Below are 17,804 nucleotides of genomic sequence, written 5' to 3'. Positions count from 1 at the left end.
CCAAATGCGATCTAATCATTGCCTTGCACAGAGGGATGACAACATTTTTCTACTGGCAAAGGTCCTATAAATCATATATGGGACACTGTGTCTTCATGGCTACTTGTTTATACTGCATTGAATTTTTTTGGAACATATGACACTTCTTACCTACATTCGAGTGTTTAATGACTACATCATAGAGATATACCACACTAGACAGGCAATACTTTCCCTTAACAACCCATGCTGGGATCTAATCAACATACCATTCTTGGCGAGATGGTTCTGTACCGTGTCTTTAAAAATAGACTCCATGATGTGCCCTACTACATAAATGAAACTCACCGGCCTTTAGTTACCTAACTCTTCTTTCATCGCCTTTGTGGATTGGAGAGACATTGGCACTTTACAATCCAAGAGAATCTTTTCAGATTCCAATGATTCCCTCGTTAACGTTCTCAGAAGTTTTACATATTTGACTATATGTCATCTTTCCCTGGTGCCTTGTTCTTCTTTCGCCTCAGTAACATTTTGTAACAAAGGCTTCTATAAGGTCATTGCTCTCTCCTTCCCAAATAACCAGAGGTTGTTTTCAAGTATAAATATGGATGAGAAGTATTTGTAACAAAGCCATTGATGGTGTAAGATAAATGAAAGCTAATTACGAGAAATCGCTAGTAAACAGAGCCAAGAACAAGGACAGCAAGTTCTTCTCAAAAAGGAGAGAATAAATCAAAGAGGGCTCTTAATTCGTTGCAGTGCAAAGTCCATAGAAATCCAGCGCATACACCCGTGTAGCAAGAAAAGTAGATTTAAAATTGCGCAGATTGCTTTCTTGCCAGAGTGAACCTGATCTTCCTGAAAGGAAGATTTGAGGAGTCAAACTGGAAAGAAGATTTTTTTTTTTAGTAAGAAGGACGTTACTGTACTCTTGACATTACTGTAAGACAAATGAAGCTTTGCTTTTATTAAACTTTTCCTTTTAAGTTGATTAATGGTTGCACACAGGCACTCTCAGATAAAATGCGAGTGTGATTTTGTCCCATGGCACGGACATGAATCGACAGTGTATTTTAGAAAAGTCCTCGTGGGTAGCGCAGTTGTTACAATCACCGTCCTAACCACACCGGATGGAAAAGACCTGAGTTCAAATCCCATCGATAACATGAAGAATATTCATGGACCTTTTTCACAATATGGCTGAGTTAGTCGGTCTCATTGATCCTTTCAATTGTCCTCTGTTAACAGGACCCTTTAAAAGGATCCTACTCTTCGGTAGGATCCTTCTAAAGATTTCTTCGGTTCTTTCAAGCGGATCCTATTAAAGATCTCCTCTCAACCCCGCTGGAAGATCAGATGAACCCCCCCCCCCTCCTTCACACCACTCATATCTGTTTAGCCCGGGAGACTTCCAGGGCTAAATCAGAGAGATCTAATTTCTTTCTCGCTGGAGTCTTCTGTCTCATCTTTGAACTCACTGTGCGACTTTGTTAGATATTTTCTAAGAAACATTAGCTGGGAATATTTTGATGCATCTATAAAAAGTGACTTTCCTACTGGTGACTTAGATTCCTTTTCTTCTTTAACTATTGAAGAGTTTGCTAAACACATTCACGACCCACTGTTAACTTCAGTTGCCAAATCCATTCAGGAAAAAATTCAGGTAAAAGGACAAATGTACCGCTTGGTGGACTGAATTTCTCTCCATTAAATGGTCTTCTTACAGAATCAAATCTATTTTCTTCTTTGCTGTTCGGTTTCAGTCCTGGACTTGGATGCGAAGACATCCTAATTTGAATTCAGAAATCCTATAAGTATGATAAGTTAGCATTTTATAAACTTTAAGGGAACTTTCGATGAGTCTTGGTGGTGGGAAGCGCCCCCCCCTCGGCGTCTCAGGAAAGTCTTCTGCTCTCAGCTGCCTTTGTTTTTTTTCTTTTCTTATTCTTGGCGTGGTAGTGATATTCCATAAATCTTTCTGTTCATAGGAATGTCTCTTTAGGTCTCCTTCAAGGGTCAATATTTGATCCATGATTTCGAGTCTTGTTTTAGATTCATCGTTATTCAAACCTGCAGCCTTGAACAACATTAAGCAGCTTTCCAATGCTGATGACTTTCCATCTTCGGCAGCACCAACTCGAGAATTGAAATGGAATCTCACGCCAATCAATTATAAATTTTCCATTCAAAAGAGGGAATTTAGGTTAATTAAGTTAAAGCATCTTGGACATCAAGTTATTGATCTGCATTCTGCAAAATATCCCTCAAGGGCCGGCTGCAGGAATTTCTATATTTTTTTATATTGCTCTCCTTTTGATTTGCTACGGTCAGCAGGTTCCTGTTGTTAACATTTTATTTCAAGGAAGGAAAATGATTACCCTCACTCTATTCACTTGTCAATGTCTACTCTAAGTTGAGGGCGACTGTGAGGTTCAATGTGCACGTGGACAGGGGTTGGGGGAAGAGAACTCCATATTATTAGAATGCTGTGTGTTGGGGCGGAATGTGTGTTACTTTGGCATGGCAACTTAGTCAAGTAAGGGGTTTTCAAGGAGACACCGCGACCACGCGAAGAGATAAATTCAGCTTAACTAGGACAGGAAGGGTTTGATCGTTTTAGCTCGACGTAACCTTGGTTATGGATAAACAGACGGCGGTTGACCTGGTTTGCAGTGCCTCTTCACCGATATTTCCGCACGACAAGTACGAAATACAAACAATCGATGATGGCTCATCCCTTGAACCTCCCCCTTCCATTTTGTGAAGTGCAAATATGAATGATGCCAGGTAATTAGGCTTCGTGGCCATTTAATTTTATTCTGCCAATCATCATTCCGTTTTGCATTGACTACTTCAGTCTAGTTTTCCATATCGATTCTTATTTTTGATTGGCTGTTGGCTGTACCTTTCTCGCAGTCAGTATCAATGCACATAATTTTTTTACAGCTGCTCCTACACGCTAAAGAAAGCTAGTTTTTAATTAATATCTTCGTGCCAATTTTGCCAGCTGACATGACGCGTGTGAAAAATCGAGGTGTAATGGTTTCAGCCGTAGCTGAAAGTCACTCTTGACACCAAAAAGCGGCCACTTATACTACAGCTGACTTCTAAATGTATGGTAATACTGGAAATGCGTCATTCCAAACATGGAATCACCCTTCGTTGAGGGAGACACCATGTTTGGAATATCTGGGACAACAAAAATCAACACGAACTGTTTGATTTTTGTAGTTCCAGAATGTTACAACCAATGACATTAATTGTAGATGGCCCTTGTATAATGAAAGAAATGGGAGACCTGTTTGTTACGTCACGATGGATGAAAAATTGGCAGTTCAAAAATGGACGGACCCATGCCAATGATGTAAAATAGTTCAGTTAAATGAAACATAAGTCTTGGGTGTTGCATTAAAAGCAACTAACGAGCCAAAATCAAGAGCCTGGTACCTGATTTGTGAATTTCTTACGGAACCTTTTATGATATCATCCACAACTCCTTGCATACAGAAAATTTTCAGCATGATGGGTACCAAAAAAGATCACCAAAGACCAAATGACTGTGTATGCTGTATTCAGCCTGGAGCATCTGCAGCCCAGCAGCCATATAAGATTAAACTGATCGCATCGTCAGTGGAGATTAACGTTGAGTCTGCCATTACACCCCAGAATGGAAGTTGCAGACTAAAGTGCGAAAACATCCCTCTTTTCCATTCCTCAAAACGTTCTGTACGAGTCCACCAGCAAGACAATTGAAGTTGACCTGCTTTTTGGGAGAGTGGAGGAATCATTTTGGCTTATTTCTTGCCTGCAAGTCGCACTGTCAGTTCAAAATCATACAGAGAGACACGTTGCAGTGTTTCTGTATTGTCATCCAGAAAAAGAAATCCGCATGTGCTGCATTTCGGTGCGCTCCTATTTCTTGACATCGCCCAGTCATGTACAATTTGTTGTTCGACAAAAGCTCCCTAACTAGGAGTGTAAAGTCTTTCAAATCTCTCCATACAGTTGTGACCCTCCTCCCAATGACTCCTATCTGTTTGGCCTTTTGAAGAGGGACCTTGCTAGCTAACATTTCATAAGCAGCGAACTCAATCAGCGGTCGTTTCGCAAACGGTTTCGTTTTGAATCTGTGCATCTGTTGGACCTGCATTAACAGGAATAAATCTTTATCACATGTGACAATCAGAATGCCCTTTTATTTCGTCGCTTTTCAATGATGGATTTTTTATTAGATTAATACCATTCCTACATACAATACAATTCACCCTCTCTTTAAACACTTACTCTCGTGAGCATTGCGCAACCATTGGTTGTCCAGTGAAGTCACTTTTCATTCCTGATTGCCCTCAAGTTCGCGCCATCCTTCTCAGCCACGGAGTGAAAAAAGCCCATTAAAGTTCCTCGCGCCATCGACGGGATTCGAACCCGGGCCTTTTCCACCCGGTGTGGGAAGGACAGTGACGATACCGCTCTGCTACCGCGCACACAATTCTTTAGAACAATGAGAATTCCACCTTCATTCATTTTATTAATCCCTCTCAGAGCCTTATAAACCTCAACTAGGTCAGCTCTGAGGTGCCTAGTTGGCAAGCTGTGTAGCCCACATAATCGGAGTCTTTCCTCATACAGTCGACCTTCTGCAGATCTCATCATTCGAATTGCTCGTCTTTGGGCTTTTCAAGAAGCTCGATGTATCATTTCAGATGAGGTCTCCATACTTGAACACGGTATTCCGAATATGGTCTTAAAATTGCCTTATACAGTGGGATTATGGCCACCCTATCTCTACAGGATAGCGTTCGATAAATCGTTGATAGGCTTTCCTGGCTGTCTGTTTACACTGTTCCTCAGTACACTCCTCCCCACTCTATCCCCATTTCTCTTTGGGTGGATGTTTCCATCTGCATCCACCTCCTATTATTCCCTCCTGCCCTCCCTTTCACTACTCTAGGGATCCCTTCCCTATAACTTTTCCCTCCCCTAGGTGGTACCCCTCCCCTTCCCATCCCACTTCTCGCCTAGTGAACAAATCCACCGTTTCGTTTAATACCCCCTTGAGTAGGATGGACATCCAGTTTCACTTCCATTTTTAACCCCTTTTTCTCTTCTAGTCCTCTCCCTGGAAAGCTCAGGCAATCCCAGGGTTCGCCTCCATAGTCTATTTCTTCCTACTGACCAGGGCCCTCCTCCCCTTGGCGAAGGACGGAAACTAGGGGGAGTTTGTGGCCTCCACTGATCCCTAGGCTAATTGAGCGAATGAACAACATAACATCATCATCAGCCATTTTCAATCCACTGCAGGATGAAGACCTCTCCAGCAAGAACAACATAACAGCACTCACTAACTCACATCATCTGGCCTCTACAGAGTTCTGTACACGTCACAGAGTGCCAATCGCTGAGTTGGGGGAACTCCACCCCCAATTGTTGCTAGTCAAATTGCACTATACACTATGTCCCCTTTAAATGATCGATGTCAAAGAGACAACAATAAATAGTCATCTTAAAGTTTTCCTTTGATGATTTGGTTCTATTGTAAAAAAAATATATTTTTTTTATCTCTCTTTCTCTTTCTCTTTCTCTCTCTCTCTGCCAATTTATTGTGGTTTTTCCTGCATTGTTAATATAATTCCATACTGTTAATGCTGCTCTCTGAGTCATCTACCTCAGTGCAGACACCAATCACACACATTATTTAGAAGAGGGAGGAAATTGTAGCCGGTGTTGCATGACACACCTGCCACGAACAAGCAGTAATAACACCAGAAATAGGTACCTTGGCAACTTTACAGGACCGAGATCTGCCATAACCTCCCCATCCCCTTTGACGAAGGGGAAGAAAATTTTATGAATTTTTGGAATAGGTTCAGTTCGTGGAATAGATTTTATGGAGGGGATGGGAGTTGCTCACTCCTCAGGGCCCTTTTAACAGCGACAGTCGGTCTGCTTTCCCCCCCCCCCTAAATGTACGAGTATTTGGACGTCTGCCCGCATGGTGTCGCAAGCGCATGTTTTGGATTTTTGACGATGGGTGTTTCTCATATCTCCTTTTGATTAGCTAAATCATGTAAAAACGCTGGTTTCATTTCCCCTTTCCGAACACAGAGTCGCTAGCAAACATTTACCAAACATAAGAACATCACCACATCAAGTTCGATCTCAGTTCGAATTCGAAAAGAAAAAGGATGGAATGTTCAATCGATCTCAATTTTTGCAGCACTGATTCGTTAATGATTTCTTTCTTTCTGCCTCTAGATCATCGCACTAAATCTATTTTACATATTGAGTTCTTTGAGCCATTGTCAATATTTTTATCATTTCGATTTAACGAGTTTTTTGTATCCTTGGTGGATTTTTGGTAGTTTGTTTTTCACCTTCCAAAAGATATCCTTGAATTTAGAGCAGACACCGCTAATTACATTTGAACTACTTTTGAACCGCATTTGGAGTACTGTGTACAAATATGGAAATCTCATCTGAAAAAAGACAGCTTCTTGGAAGGGTCCAAATCTCACCATGCAAGGGTGAGATTGACAAAAGGGCGTTTGTCAATCTGCACATCTTTGAAACCGGACACTTTGAGAACAGTGGATTGAAGCGTCTAAGACTCTGAGAGGAGTTAGTAAAATGAATGAAGGTGGAATTCTCACTGTTATAAAGAATTAGGGGTTATAAATTCAAATTACAGAGGAATAGGTTTAGACTAAATTGTGGGAAGTTTACTTTTGACAGCGAGTCGTTGATAACTGGAACAAGTTACCTCCTCAGATAGTTGAGGTCGACAGTTTGAAGAAATTCAGAGGTTTTTGGCCTTTGCAGCAAAAGACTGGTACTTAAATATTGTTCTCGTGGGTAGCACTTTTGGTAGAATCACAGTCCTCCCTACATCTGGTGGAAAAGACTTGAGTTCCAGTCCCGTCGATAACGTGAGGAATTTTTATGGGCCTTTTGCACAATGTGACTGAGTTAGTTGGTCTCAGGTTAGAGTGTCATGGTTTTTCTCGTGGAAACTCGGATTTTTCGTCCAGCAAACAGAAAATCGACCATAGAACACTTCAATTTACAGGCAATATAAACCCTAAAACTCCACAACGACAACAACTTAAATGTTGACATTTGTTGTTGTTGTAGTAGAGTTTTAGGAGCATCAGCGATTAAGGCCATATTGTTCCGTGTATATTGTCTGTAAATTGCTTGTATTGTGAGGTCGAATTTCTGTTTGCTGAACGAAAAAGCCGAGTTTCCGGGAGCAAAAACCACGTTACCCTTGCCTGAGACCGACTAACTCAGACACGTTGTGAAAGGGTCCATACTCTCTGAATTTGAGGGTACCTTATTGATGCTGTATTTGGTATTATCAGTACGCAGATTGTAGATCCTGGCCCGCCTCCACCTGCCAGGAAGGTAATTAACTGGTGGCAGTTGCTACTACTATTTGGGCTAAGTAGCCAGGAAAGTTAAGACCTGTTTCATGAAAAATATGCCTCCCTCCCTTAAAATTTGCCCCTATCTTATGTGTCAGTTTTCCGTGGACATTTACCCCACCCCTACCATTCGTTTGGAGAAGTCTAAGTTCGATTCCGGTCGTAACTGGAGGAATTTCTAAATTCCTCTTCAATCGAGGCTGTAATTTATCCAACTTAATGCAGAAGCAGCAGGGTTTCCCGTGAGTTATCTCTGGTTTTTCAGCCCGCACAATGTCCAAATCGAAGAGTGAATTTCAAAACAATCCCCCTAGGTTACGAAAACCTGCAATGCCATTAAAATAATAATTAGAATTTGCCTAAAGAGTCACTTTTCTACAAATGAGCATCGTAGTCAGCCAGCTAAGCAGGAATTTAGTAAGCCAAAGACATAAATCTTGAGTCAATCCATTTATTTCTTCCTCTTCCAAAGTACGAAATTTCTGTTTGATGAGCAGAAAATTTTTCTAAGCCAACAGCTGGCATTTCGATTAACTCCAAAGTACGCGACTTCCTTCAGATATTTTGTGAACTCCTTTCTTAGAGCCCCAACGTCTGAAAGTAGTGCGCATGCATTATCTTCTTCCACCCACCAGCGTCTTGGAGGCCTTCTTAGAGAAGTAATCTCCTCTGGATGTGTTCCGCATCTTCTGTCCCCTGAGACTCGCAGTTACGTGTGCCAAATATTTCCTCCCTTTCTCTGTCAACGAACAATGACAAACCCCTGGGGGATGTGTCGAAGTGTGCTCCCTCTTCGTACCTCGCTCAGCGAACCTTTGTTGCCAGCCTTTCGTCTTCTCTCGTCCGTTTTCATAAGTGGAGGATTTTTGTGGACGTCATTACCAATCTGGTTGGATCATTAAGCAGTTTACTGTGTCACTCTTAACGCACACGTGGGAATTCCTGTTCGGTGTAGTTGGCTTGCGCGTGCTTAGCTAAAGAAAATGTGGCGCAGTTACAAGGTTGCGACGAGGAAATATTTATAAATAATTTGCGTTCAGCTGTCGGGAACATTGAGGGAATTGTTCGACAAAAAACTCGCCTTTGCCTACATTTCGAAGCTTCGAAAACAACTGCAAGATTGGCATTGTGTCCGAAGACGGTTGGTACTGAACTTGAGTCTATGCGGCGTTCGTTGTCGCACCTTCGTGCGCTATTTTTAAACACACCCTTGGATATAAAAAAAAATCTGCTTTGTGACGTTGGGTTTCATGGTTTAATGTTGCGTTCAACGAAGAAGCGAATGGATTTGTTTAAATTGGGGATTGTTAACTTCCACAATGGGATCGTCCTTCGAGAACAACTTCTTTTGATGTTGGTTAAGAATCAGGGTGTTGCTAAAATGATTTCTTTTTCTTTTTTTTTCTCTTGCGCAATCTCAAGTAAAAACAAGTTTTTGAAAGTATTGGACTGTTTTCGAATTTTTGGATGGATTGAGAAGGTCCAAGGGTCAGTTTTAGTAATTGTAATACTATTCGACATATGGTGCAAGGAAGTCACAGCTTTTTACTACCCTGGCAAAAAAAAAAAAAAGAAAGAAAAAAAGTAGATAAGAAAACACAAATTAAATGCTTTCTTCCTCACATAAGTATCCAGTTGACCTTTGAATTTATTCGAACTGTCAGCATCAACTAAATGCGAGGGCAACTTGTTCCATCAATCAGCAATTCGCTGTCTAAAAGAAATATTCTAAATCTAATCTAAACCTCAACTCCTTTAATTTGAATTAATGACCCCTAGTTCTGGAATTATTTAGGACAGTGAGAATTATATCTTCATTCATTTTACTAATCCATCTAAGAGCCGTATAAACTTCAATCAGGGTACCTGTGAGGTGTCTGGTTGCTAAGCTCTGTAGCCCACGTAATTGGAGTATTTCTTCATAGGGTCGTCCTTCTGCCGATCTCACCAATCGAATTGCCCGTCTTTGGACCCTTCCAATGTCTTTTTTCAGATGAGGTCTTTATACTTGAACGCAGTTTTCCAAATGTGGTCTTACAGTTGCCTTATACAGTTGGATTATGACCTCCCTATCTCTACAGGATAGCGTTTGATAAATCACTGATAGGACACCATGGGCTTTCCTGGCCTGCCTGTTTACGCTGTTCAGAAAACTTCATATCTGTCCTTATTGTAACTCTCTGATCCCTTTCCTCTTCCACTATTTTTAATTCAACCCCACCAAGTGTATACTTTATTTGTGGGTATTGCTATTCCCCAAGTGGAAGACCTTGCATTTAGCAGCATTAAAACATCGCTTCCACTTCTCTGACCATCTCTGAAGTCTGCTCAAGTCATCCTGAAGGAGCGCTGCTTGGCACTGATCATTAATGACTCTGCCAATCTTTAAGTCACCTGCAAATTTGGGCATTAAACCTTCTATCCCTTCGTCAACATAATTTATGAAAATGAGAAACAACAGTGGTCCAAGAACCGATCCTTCAGGGAGTGCACTTCTGACGTAACACCAATCTGAAAAAATATCCATTAATCACAACCCTCTGCCTTCTGTCCTGCAGCCACCCAGCAATCTGTCTTGCAATCTTTCCAAATTTTGGGGATCTTTTCCCTTTTTAGGATGTCATCTGAGATTATAAGATGGTAGGTAGGGTACGCATTGCCCTGCATTCAAAGCTCGATTTACTGGGGCGCAGTAATAGCAGCTAGTCAGAATTTCTTCTGTAATGTTAAACAGAAGAAACTCTGTTATGGGATAGAGAAATTCCAATGAAGTGTAAAAAGCTGATAAATAGGGCATATTTTGCCCCTATTTTGACCTATGCCACTGAGACTTGAGGATGAATTAAAAGGATACCACAGAATCCAAGCAATCGAAATAAAGGGTTAAGGACTGTGCTAGCTAAAACTGGAAGAGACAAAATTAGAAATATTGACATTAGAATAAACTTGGGAATAAAACGTTTTAGGGAGAAGATGACCGAATCACGTTTGAGATGGTTTGGACACATGAAGAGAATGAACTCGAACAGAATACGAAGAAGGGGGTTTGAGACGAACATGGACAAGAAGAGGCCGAGAGGAAGACCCCAGAAAAGATGGAGAGATCAGATTAGGAAAGATGTGAAAACGAAAGGAATTGAGTGGGAGAGAATGACAGAAAATAAGATTTGGGAAGATAGAAAAAGATGGATGGCTTTTTGATTCACCTGACCCAGCCTTAGGTTGGAACAGCGAGGAAGATACAGATACAAATACAGAATGGCTAAGTTTTGTGAAGTTCAAAGCGGAAATAACTAGTCACTTTTTGGGGATAAGGAAGGTATGAGTGATAGCGATTTAACCCCTCCCCCCTTTTTGGCAGATGCAGAAATAGCAAGCTGTCTCGTAGTTTAGTTTATTATTTTTCCAGCATCATGTGACCAAATGGGAAACTGCACTAAAAGTAAAAATATCTTACCTTGTTTTGCAATGTCCATCCTCAAACCGGCACTAGAATCCTCTACCTCACTTATCTCAATAAAGCCTCATCGTGTTATAAATAGAAACCTGCAGATTTTATATATATGTGAGTTTTGTCCAAACATGCAAGTTGTAAGCAATGGAATCAGGGTGGCGGCACACCGTGGAAGCTGGAACGTTGACTTGTGGCACAGATCTGGCGGCGTCCATAGCAACTGCTTGCCTTCCGGCGCATAAACAGTCGATAGTTGACTAATAGGATTTTTTTTTGTTCGCTAGTGCTTATTTTTAATTCAGAGAGGGATTAGAAGCTCTGCTTCTTTCACAGACACTTATAGCCTTGCCGTTATTGATTTTCGTTGGAACTCTAAGTGCATTTAAGTTCTTTTAACATATTCCACAGATTTATTATGAAAATTTATCTGAGATTATGAGGGTTTATCAATTTTGCGACAATTCACATATTCAAATAATTTTTATACAAAGTTTTCTTGAGTTTTAATGGAGACAAGAAACGTTTAACGAATCTAGACTCGAAATACTCGTGCCTGTTCAACTATAGAATCTACGTATTGTAAAAGAACAATTTTTGGAAAATTTCTTTTATACCAATCATAGTCTAAATTGACAGCGTATTGCAGTATATCTCAGACATTCTCAGTAGGATTGAGATCAGTGAATGTGGGGGCCAGGTAAGATGGTGGAAATTCGTGTCATATTCTCCAAATCATTCTTGCATTGTCATCCATAATGTGGCCATCACCTTCGCGATAAAAGTGTAAAATTGGAGAGTGCAGTAGATGTGATACAAAATCCAGGTACTCCCTGAATGATATTCGATCTTCTACCGGTATCAACGGACACAACCGGTGCCAACAAAACTTTCCCCATACCACGATACCACCTCCAGATGCTTGGATTGTCTTTACAAGGCAAGCATGGTCTTCACCTCACTCTCTGCCTACCATCAGTGAGAAACAAAGTGTATCATGATTCGTCTGACCAAATGACTTTCTTCCATTGCTCCACTGTCCAATCACAAGGTTCAGCGGACCACTTCCAGCGGATTTTGCTGTTTTTCTCTGAAACAAGTGGTTCCGAATAGGGAGCCGACTCAATATCCAATTTCTTTCATTCCCTGCGCATGGTTCAGGTTGAAATAGGGTAGTTCTGGGCTTGGTTGAATTTAGATGTTATTTGCTAGACACTCTATGTCATATTTTTCGCTCTGCAACTATTTTAAAGAACTAAGCATCACTTTTTTTAACCCATTGCTGGCTTCTGGGGAAATTTACTTTTATACCTATTAGAAAAATTTTCTTGGGGCACACATTTCACGTATCTACGCATCGCAATGCTAAGTTCAAATCTTCATTAACTTGGTACCAGAGGAAAAGGATTTGCAACCTTTCTGTCTCGCGAAAGACAGGAGGTTTTAATAAAATTTTGTTTTTCCAAATCTAATACCATTCGCTATGGTTTAACTTTATGTTATGTATATGAAAACATTGCAAATAATAAAGTAAATAAGTGAAATTTAATCTGTGGTAACCCGAGTTATGGAACCTCTCCTAGGTCTATATTGATGGGTTAGTGTAACGGATTTAAATAAATAAACAGGTTAATATGTTACTGAATATGATGAAGATGAAATGCGAGACAAGTTACCCAGCGAGCACCCCTCTCTCTCTCTCTCTCTCTCTCTCTCACTCACGCTTCTAAAGGCTTAGATTTAGTTCAGGGCCTGTAGGGTTATGCAACAACGTACAACAGCTGGCTTTTATTCTCGATAATGGTCACCAGCTTGCGTGTCAGTTTTTTTCAGTTAATTTTGTTAATTGGTGTATTTATTTAGTATACTTGGGATACAGTGAAGCAGGAAGCGAAAAAGATAATCGTGAATAACCACCAGTAATATAAATCGGTGACATAAATGAATACTTGATTTCGAAGGACATCAAGTGCATTCTACTGGAGATTAGAATCGTGTGCCATTAGTGCAGAACCAGTGTCAGCTGTGAGCGACCGGTATTCGAATTAAGGGCAGTTACAGATTTTCCTTTTTTTAAATTTGCTGTAATGTTGTTCTATAATTGTTGGCTGTTCAGAGGAAACTGCGGGGCAACCACTTTGATCGACAGAAGACCTTCGACTTCATAAGTATATACCTTTCACTTTGGCGTGCGCGTTTCATAAATCCTTGACCAGCTCTAGTGATAACGCCAGTCTACAGAACAGACACTTAAAGGTTAAGCCTTCAACCGTTACTCTCCTTATAGTGAAGGATAATAGTCAATAACAAAACCTTCTTTCTCTACTACATCATAGTAGAGAAAGAACCATCGCATCAGGGTTAAACTTAAAGGACAAAAATAGCAATTATAAACATTGCGATAAGAACAAAAAACTTATTTTTAACTTAATGTTTCTGCTGTTGTTGTTGTAGTTGGATTTTAGTAGCATCAGTGACTAAGGCCATTTTTCTCCATGTTTTCTGAGGTCGATTTTCTGGTGGATGAAAAACCACAGTTTCTCGGAGGAAAAAACCACGCTACTCTTTCCTGAGACCGACTAACTCAGCCAAGTTGTAAAAAAGGCCCATTAAAATTCCGCCTGTCATCGACAGGAATTGAACTCAGGTCTTTTCCACCCGCTGTAATAGAGGACAGTGATCCTACCAACTGTGCTACCCACAAGCGCTGGTTACATCACTTTCTTCCTTTATTTACAAGTGTAACTATAGAATCAAGGGTTTCTATCACGGAACATGGCACAGGAAAGATGTTAATGAATGGGAAAAGCAGTTGAGTTATAACATTTGACAAGCTGTTAAAGAAGTAGCTGAATTTGATGGTGTTTCAGAAAGAAATGCTGCAAACATTAACCAAGGACATCATCAACTGATTTACGAGAGAACACTTTGATGAGAATTGCGTCATATGGATATGTGGAGTATTCACCTCCTCAAAAGGACCCATGTTAACTGTTTCTCATAAAAAAGCTCGCCTAATATGGGCTAAAATGCATAAAAACTGGATTGTTTGATTGGAAAGTTTTGATGCGATTTGACGAATCGAAATTTTGCCTAATGATCCCAGGCCCAGAGTTTCACAGCCGAAGCAATGAGGTACTTCATCCAGTCTACTCGTATGTGCAAGGTGTTGTACAAGCCTAGTGGTGGATCAGTGATGCTTTGAGGATGCTTTAACCATTATGAAGTAGCTTCCTCTACTTAAAATGCCAAACACGATGAATGAAAATGGCTGAATGAATGAAGGTTGTGTCTTTTTATGATAATTTGAGGGAACTCTTGATTTCGTTACTTCTGTTTCAGGATGGACAACTCTCTGGTTCATAGAGCCTTTTCTGTTTTAAACCAGCAAGAGGAACACAAGGGAATGGAAGAGCATTTAAATCAGCGGTCACCTGATTTAAATTTTATGGAGAAGTATGACGCGTTCTTGACCAGAAAGAAAAAAAAAAAAAAAAGATACCAGCATCATCCATGATACCTGAATGAAATGCGGGCTCAATTGTTTTCAGAATGGCCTAATTTTAATATAGGGGAATCTAGGGGAATATTTGGGGAATCTAGCTGAATTTTTATCAAGAGACTTCACGAAGTGATTCGTGATAAAGGAGGAATTACAAATTGAAAACGTCCAATATTAGAAAAGGACCATGACTTCATCAATTAGTAGTGAAACATAGATGTATGGCTGTATATCCTCAAGATAATTCAAATGTGAAAACCGTTTGAAAACAGTTTCACAATTTCAAATGTTTCTCGTTAAATGAACTTACTATCTTTGAAGGGAGTGTCCAAATACTTTTTGAGATAACAAGACACCATGCTAAGTTCTTTTATAGGAAATTTTATTTGACTTCTTGGCGACTGTTTTAAATAGAAGGGAATTAGACGCATCCTCTATTTCACTGTAATATGCATACGGTCCACACAGGAATCTCTATGGATAATTAACACCTGTATGAATAATGAGCTGGTGCAAAGTAACGTCGCAGAACCTTTAATGCCTTCAATTGGAGTGCATGCACTAAGTTTGACTTTCTGCCAAAAAAGACCACTCTCTGTTCGTATGATAATTTATTTCACATACTGCCACAGGGGTCACTGTCGGTGAGCTGGCAGATAGAGAACCCCATGTCGTGATACATTATTAATTTTTCATCAGAAAACGCTACCAGAATAATAAAGTTCCATTCTCTAAAACGTCCCTTTGAAAATTCACGTGGATACGCTTATTTTTATGAAATAAATATAGTCTCCTGTACACGATATTAATTCAAATCATTTGATAAGAATGAAATTAGTTCTTATGAAAACATAATGATTAATGGATATATTCTGTTCATTGCAAAAGGGTTTCTAACAATTGGGCTACACCATCATTATCCATCTCATTTTTCTTTGAATTTTCAAGGTTTGAATAATTAAGAAATAAAACATTATTGTACATTATTTTTGTATTAAGATGTACTATGCAGACCCATCTTGCTTGTGGCTTTTTCTCAGAAGTTTAAAACGATCCTTTTGGTTTTTTTACTGTCAAATCTGCAGCTAAAGAAATTATTTCGTCAAATGATGCCTTAGGAGCGTCAGAGACTAAGAAAATGTTTCTCCGTGTATACGTCTGTATATTGTATGTGTTGTGAGGGCGATTTACTATTTGCTGGATGAAAAACCGGAGTTTCGAGGAGAAAAACCCTGTTATCCTCCCGAAAACTTGCGTTTTTCGTCCAGCAAACAAAATCGACATGCAGTTTATAGATAGTATATATGGAGCAATATGGCCTTAGTTGCTGATGCTCCTCAAACCCTATTACAACAACAACAGCAAAAAAATCGTAATCATTTTACAAACTGCATGGCTTCGGTTCATGTGAGTGAAAAGAAACAGCCAAAAGATTTTTGTACACTATCTCATTAAATTATTATGTTCATCTAGAACTACTGAAGCTCAATTTCGGACTGTTTTCTTGTGGGGTGGATTGGAGGGGGTACTCGCCACCCTTTCCATATTTAGCCCACCAGTGGCCCAACAAACAAAGTTGCGAAGTATACCATTTGTAAATTAGTTACGAAAGATTTGTATGTATTCAGTGCAGTGCATCCGGCAGTATTATGGGAGTTGATCGAATTTCTGGCATTGTGCAAGAAGCCCTCCTAAGTGCACCAATAAACTGTTCAAGGTTGTGTGGCTGATAGAGGTTTGTGACGTCATAGAATAGATGTTGATTTTACTTAGCTGAAGGTGTACTCTGCTTTCCAGGTCAGCAGGTCCGAGTTCAAACGCGGATGTATGTAAATTGATTCTTGAGTTAAAATTAAAACTGACTGTGCTAATCTAATCTAAGTACGGGTAGATATTTTGGAATGTGAACGAGATGAAAACTCTCTTCAATTAACAGATGAAAGCAGACCCTCCTTTTGGAGTTTTCTTTTCTTTTACAGTCACATCTGTTTGTCCATTTTCGTGACGAACAACATCCGAGAGATGCATGTGCAACGAGTTTTTGTGCTGCAATCATTCAAAGTCGGCTTGGCCGGTGTGTCCTTTCATATCTTATCAACTTCATAATTCAGAATTGCACTCAGTGTAAAGGAAGTGTTGCCCAATACCATGAAATACCATGATATATGATATGGCGGCTATATAGAGTTTCACTGGGTCAGCAGGAGCACGAGAAACCGTTAAAATATAAGTTTAAAGGAATTTTACTGGACACATTTAAAAAAAAAAATTGGAATCAATCAGTTGCTGCAAGGCTTCGCCACAAATTCAAAAGCCCGGAATATTTTGACTTTCTTAAACTAATTTCTGTATTTTCGGACTAAATAAAGGAGGAGAAGCAACAAATGTAAAAGGCAATGGGAGTGAAATAGGTGGATAAAAAAGAATTCATAGTAAAAAAGCTGTTGTGGTTGTTGTAGTGGGGTTTTAGGAGCATCAGTGACGAGGCCATGTTGCGACGTATATAATGTCTGTAAATTGGCGTGTCTGTGGTCGATTTGCTGCTTGCTGGACGAAAAACCCCAGTTTCCGGGAGAAAAAACCATACTCCACTTGCCTGAGACCGACTAACTCAGCTGCATTGTGAAAAAGCCCATAAAAAATCCCTCACGTCATGGACGGGACTCGAACTCCGGTCTGTTCACCCAGTGGGAGGAGAACGGTAATTCTACCAACTATGCTACCCACGAGGGCAGTAAAAAAGGGCCTCATAAAGAAAGATCCACACTGATTCTAGGCAAGAGGCACACTGCATCATACTCAGCACTATGGACCCAGCCATTGCAATGAAGACAAACATAAAATGTAATATAACATCAAAAAATAAAGTAAAATAGGATCTATTTCATTTTATTTTTATTTTATTTTATTTTAAGTGCCATTTCACGCAATTCGGACCTGGTGTTGTAGAAAAGACACCGAAAAATTTGAATTAAATTGAATTTTTGTTAATTTATATTGTTTGGTATTTTTATTAATTGACATTTATTCTAAATTATATCAGGGGCTTATTCCTTCGGCAAAACCCATTATCTCGATTTATTTCCCTGTCCTCCACCCATTTGCTCGTTGCTGTACTACCTACTGGTTCTTTTCTATTCATCTTTTATTTGGCGTGCCACACGGACTGGCACGTTTTTCATTTATATTTAAACTGTTTCCACAACGTGTGATGGGCTATCCTGATTTTCTTCTTTTTTCCATTTTTTGTTCCTTTATTGCTTATTAGTTAAAGTTTATATATGCCAATGCAAAACTTTAGAAATCTTAAAATACCGTGTAGATAGACTCCAATCGAAGCTTGAAAAACACCCCGACAAATGGCGCCTAATACACCAAACTAATAGTATCATAAACTCCAAACTCACAACCCACTCTAACATGAAGAAACAACAACAACTCCTGG

This window comes from Mastigoproctus giganteus, chromosome 12 (assembly GCF_048544385.1).
Source record: "Mastigoproctus giganteus isolate SK-2022 chromosome 12, ASM4854438v1, whole genome shotgun sequence".
In the NCBI taxonomy this organism is placed as follows: Eukaryota; Metazoa; Arthropoda; class Arachnida; order Uropygi; family Thelyphonidae; genus Mastigoproctus; species Mastigoproctus giganteus.
The sequence above is the reverse complement of the archived record's forward strand: the minus strand, read 5'-3'. Positions refer to the sequence as shown.